This window comes from Eretmochelys imbricata, chromosome 10 (assembly GCF_965152235.1).
Source record: "Eretmochelys imbricata isolate rEreImb1 chromosome 10, rEreImb1.hap1, whole genome shotgun sequence".
NCBI lineage: Eukaryota > Metazoa > Chordata > Testudines > Cheloniidae > Eretmochelys > Eretmochelys imbricata.
In genome coordinates this window covers 10,046,477-10,058,565 of record NC_135581.1, presented here as the reverse complement: position 1 = coordinate 10,058,565, position 12,089 = coordinate 10,046,477, and positions in this window count along the sequence as shown.

Sequence of the window (12,089 nt, the reverse complement as noted above, 5' to 3'; positions counted from 1 at the left end):
ACCATTCTCTGGATAATTCAGTAATTGTCAGGAGCACATTTTGCTGCCCAATCCAGCACAAATGAGTGTTTCAGAGTCTCCCAATTTAGCCTAATAGAATTAACTGAGAGTAAGTAAAAGAAAGAATTTGTCTTCTGCTATCTCTGCATCTGAACACTTAATGTATGATGCAATAAAATACAAGGGCTCTCTCTCAGAAATGAGCAACAGGAAATATCCTGCACAAATGAAAAATAGTTGAGATCACCAACAGGGATGTTAGGTTGATTAAGCAACTGTGGTCATATGTTAGGTTTGTCTAGTAAAAAATGCTCACAAGGCAGGTTTTCTTGGCAGCCACAGAACCAGATTATGTGAACAAGGCGTGGATGTGAACTGTGAGGTTCCCAGGATATTCGTGGAGACTGGTGGTTCTGTGGTACAGCATAGGGTCATCCATTATAACCAGCCTGAGTTTTTCAGGGACGATGGAATACCTCTGTCAAAAGCAGCAGCCAACATCTGGACTGTGAGGGACTGGATCAGGCAGGCGGGACTTCTGATACTATGCAGTGTGGGTGGAGGTGCAACAAAACTAATCACTGGCACCCCAGTGGCCAGTTTCCAGTGTGGTTAAAAGAATAAAAGGAAAAGTTCCTGGAAGTAAAAGACCTGGGATTTTGCTGATGGGCCTTGTGCCCATGAGATAGGGGGAGACCTTGTGGCCTTTGTGGACCGAGGTAGTGGTGGTAGGACTCAGATAAGCAAGCTGTGTCCCAGTAGTAGGCTACCCTGAGTTATGGGTAGGGCCCTACCAAATTTGCAGTACATTTTGGTCAATTTCACAGTCATAGGATTTTACAAATAGTAAATTTCATGATTTCAGCTATTTCAATCTGAAATTTCATGGAGTTGTAATTGTAGGGATCCTGACCCAAAAAGGAATTGTGTGTGTGTTGAGGGGGCGGGGTTGCAAAGTTATAGTGGCCGGGGGGGGGGGGGAGGGTTGTGGAAGTGCTACCCTTACTTCTGCACTGCTGCTGATGGCGGCCCTGCCTTTAGAGCTGAGCCGCTGGAGAGCGGCGGCTGTTGCCCGGGTGCCCAGTTCTGCAGGCAGAGCCGCCACCAGCAGCAGCGCAGAAGTAAGGATGGGCTGGTGTGGTGTTGCCACGCTTATTTCTGTGCTGCTTCCTGCAGAGCTGGGCTCTCAGTCAGCAGCCGCCACTCTCTGGCTGCCCAGCTCTGCAGGCAGCAGCGCAGATGTAAGAGTGGCATGGCATGGTATTGCCACCCTTAATTCTGCGCTACTGCTGACGGGGTGCTGCCTTTAGAGCTGGGCACCTGGCCATCAGCTGCTGCTCTCCAGCCACCCAGCCACCCAGCTCTGAAGGCAGCCCAGAAGTAAGGGTGACAATACCGTGACCCCCCTAAAATAACCTTGTGACCCAGCCCCCGCAACTCTCTTTTGGGTCAACACCCCCAATTTGAGAAATGCTGGTCTCCCCTGTGAAATCTGTATAGTATATTGTGAAAGCGCACAAAAGACCAGATTTCATGAGAGGAGACCAGATTTGATGGTCAGTGACGCGTTTTTCATGGCTGTGAATTTGGTAGGGCCCTAGTAATATATTATGTGATCGGAGCCCTGAAACCTCTGTGCTGGAACCACTTAAAATGCATTATATGTGAGAATAGGTGTGACAGGACAGGTAGTGTCCCTCCCTTCTGGGGACTATAAGTTTAATATAGTTGTGGCCTGCTGCTTAAAATCCATCCCTGCATTTGTCCTCATTCACCACCATGTCCAGATCAAGTCTCAGCAGTATTTCCCAATTCCGAGATCTTCATTTTACAATCATTGTTTCCAGGCAGTGTCCTCATCCTTCCCAGATGGAGGGAGAGTGCCAGCCAGGAGGGCTAGACTATTATTCGGATGGCTATTGCTTTTGGGTGTACAGGGCCACAATTTCCGCTGTGGAAGAGGTTATGAAAATGCTTTGTTGTCATTACACAAAGCAAACCTCTTCTTGTGTATGTTAAAATCTGTTACAGTGGGTGCTCTTGAATCATCCAAAATGGTGGTTGGTGCCAACAGTAGTTGTTCAAATCAGATAGTTAGGCACGGGATTGCCCAATTTCATATGCAAAGGGATGTATATTTTGCCCAGAGTATGAATAAACCAATATCTTCTAGGATCTGGGCACAAATGACTATGCATTATTATTATTCATTTTCTCTACCATAATTCCAGTTTCCCACAGTATGGCTCACCATACTATAACCATAGGGGAAAGGTTAAATTTCCATTCAATCACGGTCAAAGTTCTACTAGGTAGTAAGAGTTGTGTGATTTTAAGTCTTTATAATAATAACAAATAAGTAAAAAGTCTGGTAATACCTGTAATAGGTGGGATTTTAGGTCACAGATCACTTTTATATCTAGTTTTGCCAATATTTTTAGTTCCTTTGTGCCTTTTGTAATGTAATGGCTGTGAGTCACCACTGCCCTCTGCTGGATGAAATCAGACCTGCATAAGAGATTGTAATCATGTCAGTCTCTAGTGGATTGCTTGGGGAAATAAATAAACACACGCACACACACGCACCAAAACTAACAGCAGCTAATGGAATGTTTCTTTACCACTCAGTGGAAAAGGCATGTATGGTTTGTTTTCAAAGTGAATGTTCAGAGGTGTATTCTATGCCATTTTGTTCAATTTAGCTCATAGCAATGGCTTAGTTATGCAGAATTTTGCAATCAGTGGTCATTTTTTAACAAATTCATGTGTTACAGAACAAAAATAATTACTTATAACATATGCACGCACATGAAGAAAGCCAAGCTGAGAATCCTGGTGGTCCTGCCACTTCAGAAACACTGCTCTCTGCAACCTGGCTAGTTGCAGGGGTAGGTCTCATAGCTTCTGTGTGGTCCTGCCACTAATGGATAACATCACTCACTCGTATGCACAAAGCCAGTACATTACAATATCCTCCACATATATAAGGAAGATCCATGTATGCTGTACCCTCTCCAGCAATGTGTGATTCTATATGGCTTAATACACCACTGGAGTTGTATATCATCCTTATATACTTTTGGGGCCCAACCTTGCAAACCACCTACAGCCAAGCATCATCTCACTGAAGTCAGTGGGACTGAGTGTGGTAGTAAGTGCTTTGTATTGTGTGTCACCATCACAACAGACTGGGTAGGTGCATGTGTTTATTCCCTGCCTCCAACTCCTTCCTGGTCAGCTACCTAGGACTGCCCCCATGTATAGGTAATGTGTACAGGGTTATTTCAAGGCATTTTCCATCACACATTAATACATCCTGGCTGATCTTTTCTTTAAATAGCGCTGCTTCAGTGTGTACAGTTCTGTGTAGCTTTAAATTGGATCCTCTCTTTGTATTCAATTTCATTTGGGACTCTAGCCTTGCATAAGTTTAGTTTATGGGAGTTCAGGTGATTCAGTCTATGTGGATTGTTATTCAAATAGCCTATAATAGTCCCTTCTATAGCATATATTTATAGTAAGATGGCTATATTGTAGGAAGAAGGCTGTGTCTTGGTGATTGCAGTTTATGGATGAGTCTGAAAGTTCAAGGGAGTTTGTGAGTACCTGGACAAGTGACTGCAACTCATTTAACCTCATGGATTCAGTTCATGAGGTCTCTGGAGTTTATTTATTTGAACCTCCAAAGTTTATGTAGTTACTGTGTCCTGTTGGACATCAAAAGGACTGATCTGATTTCATTTCTATCAGTAAGCACATTCCTTGCAGCCTGATTTGCCTAAGCAGCCTATTTATTTTTTTAATATTTAATTGGTAACCAGAATGGTCAACAGTATTACAAAATCATATGGGGTAAGGGGGAAAAGATAAAATAGCTATTGGCTGAACATGCCAAAGAATTCCGAAAATAGAGATGTCAGAAAAGATGGAAATGTCTACTCGACACATTATAAGAAATGAAAAATCATACAGCTCCAAAACAGTAGCATTGTTTATGGGATCCCTAGATTTGGGCATTTCAGGACTGTTTCTAGATCTGTGTCCCTCCAATACTCCCCCCACTATGCCCACCTTTCGGCTTGGTTCCCTGGTAGAACAAGCAGCCCTGTCCAGGCTACAGCACTCTCAGCAACAGAGAACATTTGACTGTGGCTCTGAGGAAGTTCCCAGTTACTTCTTCCTCCCAAAGGAATAAAGTCCACAGATCTTTTGGGCTGTCTGAAGAGTTTATCTCTGTGGTAAGAACTCCTGTGCTGCTCCCAGGTTGAAAGGCTTTTATTGCTGTTCTTTTAATTTAATGAGACGTGTACTTTAGAAAATTGCTCCCTGTGTTCTCACCAGAGAGCTGTGGAGTCTTTGCTGCCTGAGGCTGGAACTATATATTAGTTGGTATTGATGCCTCTGAGGTGAGTTCAGGTGCAAATCTGACAAGACAGGTATAAATGGCAAGAACAGAAATAGAAGCTTTAAAGCAGAATTAGTCCCCCAGGTTGACACTTGTGCCTGTGGGCCCAGCAGGGTCAGGCTTTTGGGGCCGGGGGAGGAAGCAAAGCAGGTAAAGGGGCTTCAGAACTGTTCTTTGCCGTTTAAGGGCCTGATCCTGTAATCCTCACTCCCATGATGAGTCCCACTGACATCAATGCAGCCGGATACTTGAATGAGGATTTTGAATCAGGCTCTAATTGTGGAGTTCTGAGCTCATTCATTACAAATGGTTTCAGATTTTGCACGGCTATCATCAGTTGCCTCAGGCAACTCCAAATTCACCTTTAAATTGATTTACCCATTTTCAGAAGCCTTTAAAAAACATTTTGAGCTTAGTAGTTCTCATACCCTGAGTCAAAGGTCCATTTTATCCTTTCCCTATGCAGTCAAACTCCAGAGTGGGTTGTTTCCTGTTATCTACTGTTTCCCAACTGATCAATGAATTTATTAATGCTGAGTTCCATTTCAAATTTGGACGCTGTTAGGAGAATGGATGCTTACATCTTCCTGTCTCTCGCTGGACTGTATCTACTGCCCCAGCAGCAATCCTCTGCCCTGTCTGCTACCTCTCAGCTTCCTGGGGCTAAAATGTATGACAAAGACCTTTACAATCTAGGACAAAGACCTGAACTAGAGAGCAACAGTGATAAATAATGACAGAAGAAGCTTGACATGATGGGGCATTTCATTTCTTCAATATCAATTATTTTCTGTGCTTTTCTTTTTGGAATTCATCATTTTATTCTTTCTCAGTGATAAACAGTGAAATATAACATTATCTGTTAAACTCTTATGATGGGACATAAAACTAATGATGCTCTGGACGGCTTACAGTCAGAAGCATAAATACAGCGAAGACAAGACACACTGGAAGGCCCAGAGGAGGGACTTAACTTTCAGGCATTCTTGCTGTCTCTGTAGTTCATACTTCCCAACGGTCCCACATTTTGAGCGACGGAGTCCTAGAGTTATTTACGTTCCACACAAATTTGGGGTCCCCTCTCTTTTAGGGTGCAAAGTTGTTTCCATCAGAAATGCAAAATCACGTAACTGAGGTTATAGAAAGAGTTATTTGCACTGAAGGAATTAATCCTACATCATTTTTAGTTTCCTGAATGAAATTTTTTGGTGACCCTTATTTTAAACACATTGCAACACATATTTGGGACTTGGCAGCGTGAAAGGTATGCTTTAGTTATCTAACTAAACTTCACTTCTGAAGATGCAATAGAAAGGGAATTTGATGTGGATTAGGGCTTCTGGGCTAATTGGAAGCAGCAATCTAACTCCAGAATGATGTGGGTCCCAAAGGAGCCATGTGCTGTTGAATCCACTGGAGTGGAATAATATGAAACTCTTGGTTGTCCAGCGGAATTGCTGCCTCTGGAAATCCCAGCACTGCATGTCAGGAGCAGCAGCCCAAAGTTGATACAGAAATGAATCGGTGGCCCCGTTGTGCCTCTCTGAAAAAAAAAAATCTGAATTCCACCTGAGAGATTCCATAGAGAACAGGAAATGGGAAGCTGTCCACAGAGACTCAATGTATGACTCTAGGGAGACATACAAGGCTAAATTCTGCCCTGACTTACACCCCATCATAGCCAAGGAACCTGCATCCTGTCTCATTTACACCAGTTTAACTCCATGTACTTCAGTGAAGTGAGAGAAGAACCAGGCTTAGTCTACACTACAGAGTTAGGTGGATGTAGGCAGCTTACATCAACCTAATTATGTCAGTGTTTACACCACAGTGCTGCTTCCACTGAAGTAGGTGGCCCACTACACCGACATCCTAACTCCACCTCCATGAGAGGCGTAGTGCTTATGTTGATGTAATTAGGGTGACACAGCGTCCATGTAGACACAGCATTACTTACATTGCCTGCTGACTGTCAGTCCCCAGCAGGGCTGACAGCTGGCGCCATACCCCCTACGCCGGCACTGACAGTCTAGCTGTCAGCCAGGCATGGGGCTCAAATCTAGACAACCCACTGCCCCACCCCGAGTGCTGCTTTCCCACTGTCCCAGCATCAGTCCTAACATCCATGCAGGGATGAATTCCCCTAATAGTATATAGGTAGGCTTGGAAGGGTTTGTTTTTTATCGGTAAATTTCAATAAACATTGATTTCACCATACACACAAACCAACAAAAATATTTCCATTGATGATCATCTAAATTTACAGAGAGCCAAAATAAGAAAAATGCTGCTTGAGAACATATTGGAGTTTGATTTGAGATACTTACTTGGTATATTTTGACATGTGATATTGACAATTTACATTTTAACCATTATCTGACCTGCCCATTTTCTGACACTCCCCACATAATTTCGTGCAACTGTGAAAATGTAAATTGATAATAAAAACCTTCCAATAAAAATCAATATTATCAATATCTGTATATATATATGTATAATTTTGACAGATATATATATAAGATATATAAGAAAACGAAGCTGTTCTGTAAGCAATAACAAATAATCAGCAAGGCGTAGATATGCTGTCTTGTAGCACCACACATTGCAGTCTGAAATGCAGATTCATCCCTGCACTGCTGTGCAGTGACAGTGAGGAAATTGTTTGCCCCTTCTCTGGTCTGGGGAAGCAGGGAAGCCCTGAGACTCTCCTAAGTTATGCCTCTCTTTGAAAGGCCCTATAACGCTTTCTGGAGAAGCAGAGTCATTGAGACATCAAGCTGCTCCAGTCATGTCCCCATTTCCTTGCACCTAACACCCCACTGCTACCTCCATCTCGCATCCACTCTGGGGCTCCCGTGAAGGTTGCACAGAGCTGGGCAGTGGAGCTGGGTCAGCAGGTGGGTCTAGAGGACCCCAGTCCTGGGGTAGTGATGGAGGCCTTACTCTTGCCTACCTTGAGCAAATGGCCACAGGCCAATCAAGAAAAAAGAGAGTCTGAAAAATTACCAACAAACCCCACTTTTCCAGCCTCCTTTTAAAGGTCTGGTTCCCTGCTTCCCTCCAAAAAAAAAAAAAGTTAAACTTCTGTGAATTTTTTTAAAAGGCAGTCACCTGAATGTGGATCAGTGCCTTTCAAAACAGGAAGCCAGCCAGACCAAACACTTTGGCCTAGATCATCCCACCCACTCCTGTCCACAAGGGCAGTCCAGCTGCTTCAGCAATGCCGTTCCTCTGCCAACATAATGGTACTCCTTGGGTCCACACAGAGGAAGGAGCAGAGGCAGAGTGGGCCCCAGGGGAGAAGTAGATGGGCCATGAAGGATGCACATAATTCCCCTCGTGGCCTTGAGAACTGAGATGGTAATGATTATAGTATCATCTTTTCCATGCAGCTTCCCACCTCCCCTAGGGATCCATGGGAGTCCCTGGTAGTAAGGCCCCAAATAATTAGCAATGTTGACATTTGAATTGACATCATTAGACTTCAGAGTAAACATGTATTTGAGATGAGTGGAGTAATTTATACCTCTTTTAGGGGCAGATGATGCTGTCCTTTACCCATCGCATGCAAAGTCTAGGTGGACTTTGCACAGAAACTCAAATTCTTCACTCCGCTGCTACCCTGGACCTCCTGGGGGTTTGGACAGGGTAAGGCAGCTTTTGTTGTACAGTCAGGGCTCTGCCAAAGCCCTCCTCACAAAAGCTCTCAGGGGGATGTGGTGAATTGGTGCATCTCTTACCAGACCAGGACTGGCCAGTCTGTGGGCTGCCCAACTGGCTCCAGGGCCATGGGCATAGTTTGGAGGGACATAGGGTGGGGAGGTGCCCTCCCAAATGACAAGCCTCAGGCAGGCACAGAATTTGACCCTCACGTGGAGCCCCGTTGGCCTAGCTGGAGCTGCTCCTCTGCCCCTCCCCAGATATAGAAGTCAAACTATATGTCCAGGGCCCCATGTTGCTGTGGGTTTCATGCACAGCTTCTGCTGCTGCTCCTTCCTTCTGGCAGCTTTAGGGCCACTATATTCCCACAGTCCTGGATGCACCAGCTCAAACCCAGTCCAGGCTGGGAATCAGGCCCATGATTTTAACATGTCAGTGTCCCTTTAAAATTGGCATAAATTACCATCTGAAGCAGGGAGGTCAGTGGAGTTGACAGCGATAAACACACCGTCACAAAGGATAACATAGTTCAGAACAGACTCTGCTCTTTCTTATCGCAATGAATCCAGCACAGCTCTGAGTCACAGCTGGTTTTGACTGGAATTCCTGACTTCCTGAACGAAGACTGATGATCCGCCATAGTGGCCTCTCTTAACCTATCCCCCCAGAATCTTGAAAGGCTTGTGTGAAAGACATCTCTGTGTTTGAGCTTGCTCGCTTTAAGGAAGGTGACAGTGAGAAAGGAGTGACAGTCACTGGGGAAAGGGCCTTACTCTCTGTTACATTCCAGAGGTGTTTAAGAGTGAGTTCTATGAAACCCCAATATATTTCTCTAGAAGCCTATTGGTTTAATCCTTATTTCATGTGATGGGACTTTTCCATCAGTGTGGTTCTGAGTCTGTGCTTGGACGAGATTTGTGGTTTGGGCAGCGCTTCCAGGTGATCAGGAAAGGTGCTGCTATATCTGCATTTGTACAGAGCCTAGCACAATAGGCTCTTGGTCCAGGGCTGGGCCTCCTAGATGCTACTGAAGTACAAATTTTAAATAATAATAATAATTAATAGCAAAGCCTCTTGCATTCTTCAAATAATTCAGCTTTCTGCTTTTTGCTGCCAGTCCTGGATTCTCTAATATTTCTATAGACTTTCTGGCCAATTAGCATTTTGGGGTAAAATCAGCCTCAATCACACTTGGGGAATGACATAAAAATCTGGACTCCCAGCCCCCTGCTCTCGTCACTAGCCCAGGCTCTGTTCCCTGAGGGGCAAGATGTGGTGATACCTGAGTTCGCAATAATAGGAAGCTGTGGAAATTAGTTTTCTACAGAACCTTTCGTTCTCCACATATCGAAGCCCTCTGTGAAGTCAGGACCTGTGGGGAGTGTGTAGGGAAGCAGTGCTGCTATGATATGATCGATAAAAAGTTTTACACGTAGACCAGGATGTTAGCAAAAGATGGCTAAGGAATGTAGCCAAAACAGCTCTTCACATGAAAACAAGATGCTTAGTGGTAGTAGAATACCCTGCTAAGCTGCAATCAGCGGCCAGGTCATGTAAATTGAAGCTAACGCTGTTTTAGCTTGGAGTAGGATGCAGCAGGTTAGGGCTGAGCATAGGATTCACTGAAATTTCCCTGTCACAGTGTGAGATCACAGAACGATAAACATGCAGCATCACAAGACCCAAGATTGTTGATACTGGATCTAAGAGTTAGAGCCAATAACATGTTATATTATACTGTAATACAGATTCTTCGCACTTTGAACTAGTTTTCCTGGATTTTTATTGAGGCAATAGACAATAAAAGGAAACTAATGGATAAGAAACCACAGAAGCAAGATAGCTAAGCTCCTCTCCCCCTATTGCATTACAGTCCCCACTGCCTTAGTGCAAAATAGCACCACCACGTGAGGCATGACAACAGCAAAGGATGTTCGCGGAGTGTAAAGCTCACTAGATTGCAGCTGCCGGCATCCAGACTTTTCGACACCGATCAGTATGTTTCTCTCTCTGTGCACTAAGGCTCACGATTAGGCTATCCCCATGTAATGCAACACCGTTGGGTGAGCCATCAGCAGTGGGGATTAGATCTGGGACCTCTTGAAGCATGAGACTTTACTATCAGAGCTAAAAGACCCAGCTCCATTAGTCCTGTCTGTAGCAGGATCATCATTCTCTATATGTGGCCCAACCACCACTAGAGGGTGACAGAGAGCCCCATGGAGTAGATGTGACTTATGTGGTATTGGGGGCTGTGCCTTTGAGGACTGAACTTGCCAGACAGAAGGGCTGGATGGAGCGCTGGCTATACACAGCATTTGGAATTGGACGTGGAATAGCGCTGAGCTCATACAAGCACCTTAAACACAAACAGATCACTGAACACCACAGGTTAGGCTCAGAGGAGGCTTAGATGATAAGGTGGTTGGAACACAAGTGGCTGGTCTATCTAGTGGTCTCACCATTGCTAGCACCACTGGAATTGCACTGAGGCTGGAACAATGGTAGGAGAATTCACGTAAGTCCTCAGTGTAGCCAAGACCAGAGAGCACTGAGTGATCAGCTGTTAAGTGTTTGACTAAGGTTTGACTTACCCCAAGCTGAGATGCCTCTTACAGAGAAGCCAGTTTCTTACCTGGTGGGGATAGAAGCAGGTTGAGTGTAATGAGTCTGCAGCAGTACTTTTGTAATATACCATATAATAATTCTGTAGTATTGTGCTATTGTCCTTTTGTGTCTCAGCAGTATCATGAATAGTAATACAGATTAATAGGCTGATCCTGCAACCTGGACACATGAATGAATAATCTGAGTAATTACCCAGTAATTGAATTTGTCCTGGTAAATTAATAACATTCTAACCAATGTATCAAAGAAACGATATAGCTGTCTGAGGGTCTCTTCAAAAGGGTGTTAGATGGGAAAGGTCTGTCCCTCATGTCCCTGGCTGAGGCAGTTTTCCCCCTCATCCCTACTTCTAGTTCTTAGTAGGGGGTGGACTTATCTCAAGCTTTCCTTTCATCCCTCCTGGGCCTTTGTGAAGACAACTTTTAACACGCAGTGCATAGTGCTGGTTATAGGGCTTTAATACTCAGCTTTGGGCATGAGATTCCCCTCTTTAAATCCCTTCACTGGCTTCTCATCCCCTTCTTCTTCAAAGCCAAGCTCTTCACTATCAAAGTTCTTCATAGCTCTGCTCCAGCCTACACCTTTGCTTAGCTTTTCCTCCTGCTTCCCTTCTCATTGCCTGTAGCACACTTCCTCTCTGCTTGTCTTTTCCCACCTCCTATGATGCCACCCCCTATGCTTGGGATTTATTTCCCTTGCTTGCTAGGATCCCTCTCGCTCCACATTCAAATCCCTTCTTAAAACATGCTTCTGGCTATGTCTTTCCCCATGAAATGAGGTGAGACTATTTCTCCAGCTTGCCTCCTGACTGTGCCCTTATGTCAGGTAGGGCACTTTCAGACCTCAACTTCATTCCTGCTGGTGATGTCTCCCCTTTCTTACTACAGCTTACTGGCCTCAGAAATGTTGAATTAGCAAACCCAGGCCTCATGCACACAGAAGACATTATTTCCACCTCATTTGAAGTTTGCTGCTCCACAGATTTTTGCTGTGCTCCTTCCAGACCCTAGTAATTTTGCTCCATAATAATAGGAGCAGTGCCTTGTAATTAGTTTGAGCGAGGGTGCCATTTCCTAGAAAATTAGTTGCTGTGGGAAGGTACTGACTGTTCTCTATTCCTGGGAGACATTAACCCCTGAATTTTCAAACTGGTGCATAGGGCTTTGGTTGTGCTAATCACAGTGAAAGTCAGTGCTTTGAAAATGCATCCCTAAGTCTTATCCTCAGGGCGCCCCAGCATTCTTCTCACAGGCCAATTTATGCTTGATGCTGCAAGTCCTTGTGAGGTGCCCAACCACACACACAAAGCAGTCGTGCTCCAGCGAAAGTATGAGTGAAGTCCAAACATGGGTACAAGTTAACGTAGATGCTAGGCATGATACTGTACTGTGAGCAA